Raw genomic sequence first — 8037 nt, 5'->3', positions numbered from 1 at the left:
CCATCCCCTACTCTCTCTCTTTCACACACACACACCCATCCCCCCTCTCTCTCATCTCCCATCCCCTACTCTATCTCTCACTCACTCTCCCTCTCCCACCACCTACTCTCTCTCACTCTCACTCTCACTCTCTCCCTCTCGACTCTCTCTGCCACCCCCTACTCTCTCACACATTTTCACACTCTCTCTGATCCCCTACTCTCTCTCTCTCTTATACACATTTCCATCCCCCCTCTCTCTCCCTCTCCCACTCCCTCTCCCACCTCCTACTCTCTCTCTCCCATCTCCTACTCTCTCTCTCCCCTCTCCCATTCCCTACTCTCTCTCTTTCACACACATACACTCTTTTCTTCCTCTCTCTCTTTCGCTCTCCCTCTCCCACTCTATCTCCCACCACCTACTCTCTCTCCCCCCCATATCCTACTCTCAATCTCTCTCTCCCCCATCCCTTAATCGCACACTCTCTCTCCCATCTTGTACTCTCTCTCTGCCACCCCTACTCTTTCTCGCACTTACTCTCTCTCCCATCCCCTACTCTCTCTCTCTTACACACATTCCCATTCCCACCTCTCTCTCCCTCTCCCACCCCCTACTCTCTCTCTCCCATCTCTTTATCTCTCTCTCTCCCCCTGCTCTCCCATCTCCTACTCTTTGTCTTTCACACACCCATACACTCCCATCCCCCTCTCTCTCCTCTCCCATCCCATACTCTCTAGATCTCTCACACACACTCCCATCCCCCCTCTCTCCCACTCCCACTCCCTCTCCCACTACCTACTATCTCTCTCTCACTCTCTCCCTCTCTACTCTTTCTCCCCCATTCCCTACTCTCTCTCTCCCCTCTCCCATCCCCTACTTTCTCTCTCTACCACCCCTACTCTCTCTCACACTCTCGCACTCTCTCCCATGCCCTACTCTCTCTCACACACACTCCCATCCTCCTCTCTCACTCTCTCTCTCTCTCTCTCTCTCTCTCTCTCTCTCTCTCTCTCTCCTCCCTCCCTCCCTCTCCCATTGCCTACTCTCTCTCTCTATCATCCCCTACTCTCAATCTCTCTCTCCCATCTTGTACTCTCTCTTTATCACCCTTACTCTTTCTCACACTTCCTCTCTCTCCCATCCTATACTCTCTCTACCACCCCTACTCTCTCACTTCCTCTCTTTCCCATCCCCTACTCTCTCTCTCTCTCTCTCTCTCTCTCTCTCTCTCTCTCTCTCTCTCTCTCTCTCTCTCTCACACACACACACACACACACACACACACACACACACACAAACAACCATCCCCCCCTCTCTCTCGCTCTTTCTTTGCCTCTCTTCTTCCCTCTCTATGCACTATTTAGGTCTCAATAGTGTGTGCGCACTATAGCGCACCCACACTATTGAGACCCAAATTTAAAAAGTTTTAAATAGCACATGCGTAGGGTGTACACGTTATTCAAACCTTTGTATTCTACCAAGCCTAAGGCTTGGTTTTGCCTTGGGGATCCAACTCAAATGTTTGGAGTCTATAAACTACTATGAGACGTGTTTTACTACAAACATACAAAAAAATGATTTTTCTTGTGTGCTCTCCTTCAAGATTCCTTGTGGCTGAGCATTGATAAGATTAGGTTTCATGACATTGTAGGTCTTTATCTTAGCTATATAACCATATAATTTATTTTTTATTTGAACTATTTCAAGCCTTTCATCTATAATTTCTTTTGAATGTGTGTCCATTTTTTTTGTCAAAAACCAACATGTACTAATTGGGTTGGAAATTTTAGCTCGTTCATCAAATTTTGCAACAACTTAGTTTTTTAGCAACTAGACTCCATTCTACACACTTTGAAAAAAAGAAGTTTTGATTTTAGATTAGTTTTAAATCATTTCTAGGGGGAGCACATAGATATTTCATGTTTTTGGGATGTGTCTAGTTAAAAAAATCATAAAAAATAAAATACACATTATAAAATTACTTGAAAAAACTAGGATAAACTACATAGTGTTAAGTAACTTTTGACCAGAGTGATTAAATAATTTCAAAAAAGAAGTTAAAATTTTAGGGGGCCACACTTTGTACTGTGTTATATTATTTTGGAATAAACAATACCACTTTCTGTAGCCCCCTTTTTTGAAGACCTAAAACTCAACCTTTTTGAAAAAAAAAATAGTAGTTTAGAAACTAGATTCAAAGGACTGCTACTTTTTTTTTTGTCATATGTTAAAATTTTGAGCGTAACTATTTTCAAATTCTTGTTGAAGTTTAGAAATTGCTAATTTTAGAAAAAAGGTGTCCACTTATACCCCCCTTTTGGCACCACAACTTGGTGCACTTACTTGAGAAGCATTGGTGAAATATAGATTTCTAAAGTGGTAGATGGATATAAATGTTTGCCTTGGGTTCCATACCCAAAAATATATGATTGCTATGTATTGAAGCATTTTCTCAAAATTTAGAGTCACATGGATATAGTTGTGTTGTCTTGGCACAAGCATCATGGAACTTGAGTATTAGATTGTAAGAATGCAAGTGTTAAGGATATTATTAGGAGACATAGCCATTCTAGAGTAATGCACGAATGTCCAAAATTGTATAAAAAAACTATATACTTCATTTTGTATTTGGAAACATTTTCGATTAAGACTCTTGCAATCTATGAGCTTATGTATTAATTTGATGCAGTTCGTAGCTGCAAAACTCCATTTGTATTTTACACTACAAAAACATGGAATATATCAATCACTACTAAAACTACTAATAGTTTCTTCTCAAGTTCTCCCAATATCTTCAATCCCAAGTATGGTGTCGACTCTATTCTTCCTCTGTTGGTTTATCTCAGTTGTTGGTCACTTAATTAGATGACTCTCTTCGTTGTCTCACCTTCTCTCTATTATTCCATTTTATACCTTCCATCTCATCTCCATTTCCCTACATGACTTCATACTAGAAATAGAAGGTAAAATGTGTGCTCATCCTCCATCGTTTCTATTTTGCGGTCCTCTTTATCTGTATAACCATCTATGAGTCTCTGACTATGGCACAATATTTTTGAATCTTCTCTATCTATGATTATCCTCCTCTCCCCAAGTATATTATTTATTGACTCTCCATATCTATAACATCCCTCATGTCTTTGTAAGGATGTTTATATACACAGATCGATATAACAATGATCTTGATTGATATCTATGAATCATGCAACAAGTACAAAGGTCTTCGATTGTGCTTGCTAAAGTTATCTCTAGACTCTTTTTATTTCTCTAGTTTTTGAAGACCAATAATTTAATAAACACTCTAAAAATCAAATCAATAATCATTCTTTCTTATTTTTAACATTTATAGTCTTTCTTTGATACCATATTAATCTTTTAAGGATCATTTTCTTCAAACATAATAGCACTCCCATTGTTATTGGTGTTTTCCAAATGTAGCTTTGAATCTCATATAAATATGAGAGGAGGAGACATGTCTCATGAAGAGATGTGTCTCTAAGGTTTAATCATCATTTAATTAATATTTTAAAAATAATAATTTGTTTTATTTGTGTGTGTGTGTGTATTATCTATAAAATAATTTATATATTATACTAATATATATAATTATATATAATTATATAACATGAATAAGTATGTATAGGAAATGATGATTTACTAATAACATCAATGTATCTCAGTTGAATTAATCTAACTAAAGCTACAACTTCAATAATACAATTTTTGTTAGCATGCTTCAGAAGACTAAAGAAGCATACAAAAAACTTATTTCCTTTCATAGTAGAAGCCTACAAAGTCTAGAGTTGAATTATGATATCAATGAAAAATAAACATATGCTTCGGTAAAAATTGTCAACACCTTTAGGCCATACCTAGTAGGTATTGATGTGGTAGCATATGTTCCTAATCTTGCAATTAAAGATATTTTTAGATATGTTTCAAGACTACAGGGAGAAGATGTCAATGGACCAATCAAATACAAGAATTTAATATTTATATTCAAAAAATCAAATTGGTTGGAGGTCAAGGGTTAGAAAAACTTCTGGCTAATTCAAATTTAGAAGCAACACAAATAAATCAAATGGATGAAGAATATCTTCAAGAAAGTATTGAGATGTGTCCTTGGTATTATGATGTTGTCTACCCTTTGAGATGTATGAAATATCATGAAGGATTGAGTGAGAATCATAAGAGAACTATAAAATTATAAGTATCAAAATACATGCTTATTCAAGGTGATCTTTATTAGAAAAATAGGGATGGTATTACATTTTTTTGCCTAGATATGGGCCAAGTGCCTATGTTCTTAAAGAAATACATGAAGGAATTTGTGGGGGACATTTTTTTTTTGCTAAAATTACTGCTCATAAAATAGTAATGGTAGGATATTATTGGCCCCGTCCTTTTAGAGATTACATTAATTATGTTAGAAAGTGTAAAGCATGCCGAAAATTTTCAGGAAAGTTGTATGATGAAGTATTTCCTCTCAAAACCCTACAAGTTGAAGAACCATTTCAAATGTGAGGAATCAATCCACCGGTGAAATAAGAAATAAATCAAGTAATGGGTATAGTTGGATTCTTGTTTCCATAGATTATTTTACTAAATGGGTAGAAGAAATACCTACAAGATGTTCCACTAGCATGGTTGTTATTGATTTTCTAATGAACAATATCATGACCAAATTTGAGGTTCCTAGAAAGATTGTTGTTGACAATGGAATGTATTTTAGATCAGAACAATTTTCAAGACTTTACAGTAAATAATGCATTCTTTTGTCTTACTCTTCTGTAAGGCCCCTTCCCTAGTACCCTACTATAAATCATAATAAAAAAATATATGATTAGAGCTAGGAAGAGTAAGGAGATGAGATGTCACATTTCTGTCTCTTGTGTATAGGATGTGAATTATATAATTTTACCGTACATCTTATGATAGAATGATGGTAAGAAGGTTATGAGATCTAAGTATGTCATGTTTGACATTTTCCTTATCAATAATGAACTTGAGATTTTATTGAGACTAAAACACACACACACACACACACACACACACACACACACACAAAAGTTATTTATGTGCTAAGTATCATATTCAAAATTACATTAGGTTTGATAAGCTAAGACCCTATGGAATAAAGGCTCGAGGTGCCATAACTTAGAAACTATATCAATGGGTTCATGATATTTTATGGTCTAATAGGATAACTAAATTAGATGGTTATTATGGAAAGATGAATCAATGCCCACTCTTGTGAATATTACTAATAGTCTAGATGAAAATTGTTATAAAATTGGATAAGGGTCTACACGGTAGGACTTAGTATGATGTTATGTAATAAGTCAATTTTTGTGCAAATAGTATGACGTAGATATGTTGATGTTCATGAAAGCATATTTTATGGTCCAATAAAATGTAATGGGTTTATTTGATGATTGATTTTGAAACTATATGACATGACTATGCAAAAAATCTTGATTACCTGACATAATTGATACAACTTATGATGTGTTGTCTCATAATGATAACATGATACAATTAGTAATCACACTATGTTTAATTGAATCAAAGGATACTAGTTGTGATGTTTACATTTTAGCGATTTTCACCTGATACATGTATTCAAAACTAATTTTCATGTTGGCTAATTTAATAGTAAAAGATTTAGTATTTCATCATTATGATAGGAATTGGATTATGATTTGGTTCATAATGTTAAATGGATCATTCGATTAGATATTAATGTTGATATGTAGATTCTAATGTTTTAATGTTTTAAATGTTTTATATGAAAATGATTAGAAAATTAAAGTTGATTATTATGTTAAGGTGAATTATTTATTATGAAACTGTCATGCATCTATATACATGCATTTTATATGATTTTTCATTAGGCTACTGATGTTTGAGTTTAGAGATGATGAGTAGGAGAGGAGTAAAGGGAGAAAAGGAGAAGATGGAGGGGTATATATGTGTGTGTTTGTGATAGAGTGATGGTAAACAATAGAAGAAATGGTAAACCAAATTATTTTAGACCTAAACTCCCATCAAACCAAATTAAATTAAGATATAAAACTAATTTAAAAATTAAACATAATCCTACAATAAACATTAAAACCTAACCCTGATTGTCATCCAATTTATATCCTATGTGGAGAACAAATTGATCATAAGCATATTTGCTAATTGAACCAAACTACACTCTAATCATAAGGATGCATTAGACCAAATTTACTATTATGCATAAACACCAAAAAAATATCTTCCTTAATAAAAACCCATATTGGATCCCAATCTTAAATAGAATAAAATACTATATACTTCGTTCAACCTCCATATGATAGATAGATGACACATTTCATTAGACAAAATTAATTTCGAACAATAATAAATGAAACTAAACCCAAAGCACCTATGGTAGAAAATTGTTAATTCTCTTCATGAAACACTCCTAGCTAAATGTGATATTGGTGGAGGTTTGGATCCTAGAGATGTTGGTATTTACTCTCGCCTCTCCTTTTGTCTTCAGTGTTGCACTCCCTTGGTCCCCCACACTTGCTTTGGAAATAGAGCCAAGCAACACTCTCAACATGTTAATCATGAGGGACATTGGTCTCCTCCTAAGGTAGGCATTCTTAAAATCAACCCTGATGATTCTTCTTGGGGAAATCCTGGTCCGGCTAGTATTGGGGGAGTTGGATGTGATAGTTCTCATGATATTCAATTTCTGTTTTCTATATACAAGGGTTACCATAGTAATAACCTCATGGAAGCCCTGGCTATCTTGGTTGTAGTGGAACAATGTTGTCAACATGGCTAGAAAAGAATTATCTATGAGACTGACTCGTAGGTGGTTGTGAATTTATTGAATAGAAGGAACCTTGTGCATGTGGATTGGCATTTGGCTCTGGTTATTTAGTAGATCATTCAGTTATGCAATTATCTAGATTTTGTGTCTTTTATGCATATCCTCGTGAGTGGAATAGTGTCGCTGGTTGTCTGGCTAAAAGGGCCTCTAAGCAAGGGCCAACTTGGAATATTAGTGATCATAGGATGCTTCCCCTTGATTTATCTCATATGCTGATTCAACTTGTGGACCAGGATAAAGCTTTGTAGTTCCCTTTGTTTCCTGTGTTTTTCTGATCTCTTTGGTATTCAATAAATTTTTTACCCCTCTTTTAGTTAAAAAAATCATGGCACTAAAACAAATTAAATACCATTGCTAAACCCAATGACATATAAAAATAAATTGATGGTTAAATTTTTAGAGTTTTATAAATGCAATATAATATTTATTAGTTAAATTGTTAAAATTTGTTAAATTAAATTGTTTTAAACCATATTTCATAATATGATATGAAAAATAATTTGAAAGTAAATATGTTATATACTATTTTGAATAACATTGTATACATAAGATATTACATTTCAATTATTTTAATTTTTTTTTTTCTATTAGAAATAAGAGTTTCAAAAAATACAAAGCAACCAAAGTACCACCACGAAAGTCAACAAAGAGGCCAAGCCTCACTAAGGAAGAATAGAATCAGCTATACAAAATAAGAAAAAGAGAAGAAGGACTATCTAACTAAGAACATCATAGTAATTGACCATCCAAGCATTCCAACCTAAGGGACCCTCCATCCAAATGATGCTTTTACATTCATGAATCTACATGAACCTGAACATATCTTCTTTTGTAGCATTCACTTTCTTACTAATTTCTTTGTTCAGCCTAATGCAAGCTTGCTCAAAAGCTTGTAGATCACTCAGGGTTCTACGCCAATGGTATCCATGCTTCAACTCATAGAGGAAAAAATTAGCATGCCCCTCATGAAGGAACCTTCTCATCTTGTCTCGCTCGATCAACATAGTAGCCTGCACCTGCAAAGAAATTTTAAAATAAGTGAGTTTTCAAAAAAACTCAGTAAGATCCCTCGGCTTACTTTGGTACCTATCCTCGTTCCTACACTTCTAGATCTGCCATAGAATGTTAGATGATAATATATTCCAAAATAAGTTGGTATCTTTAGGAAGACCATTAATATGACTAGTGAT

This window comes from Cupressus sempervirens, chromosome 5 (genome assembly GCF_028749045.1).
Source record: "Cupressus sempervirens isolate cs-2001-9-10 chromosome 5, ASM2874904v1, whole genome shotgun sequence".
NCBI classification, from domain to species: domain Eukaryota; kingdom Viridiplantae; phylum Streptophyta; class Pinopsida; order Cupressales; family Cupressaceae; genus Cupressus; species Cupressus sempervirens.
This window is presented reverse-complemented; position numbering follows the sequence as displayed.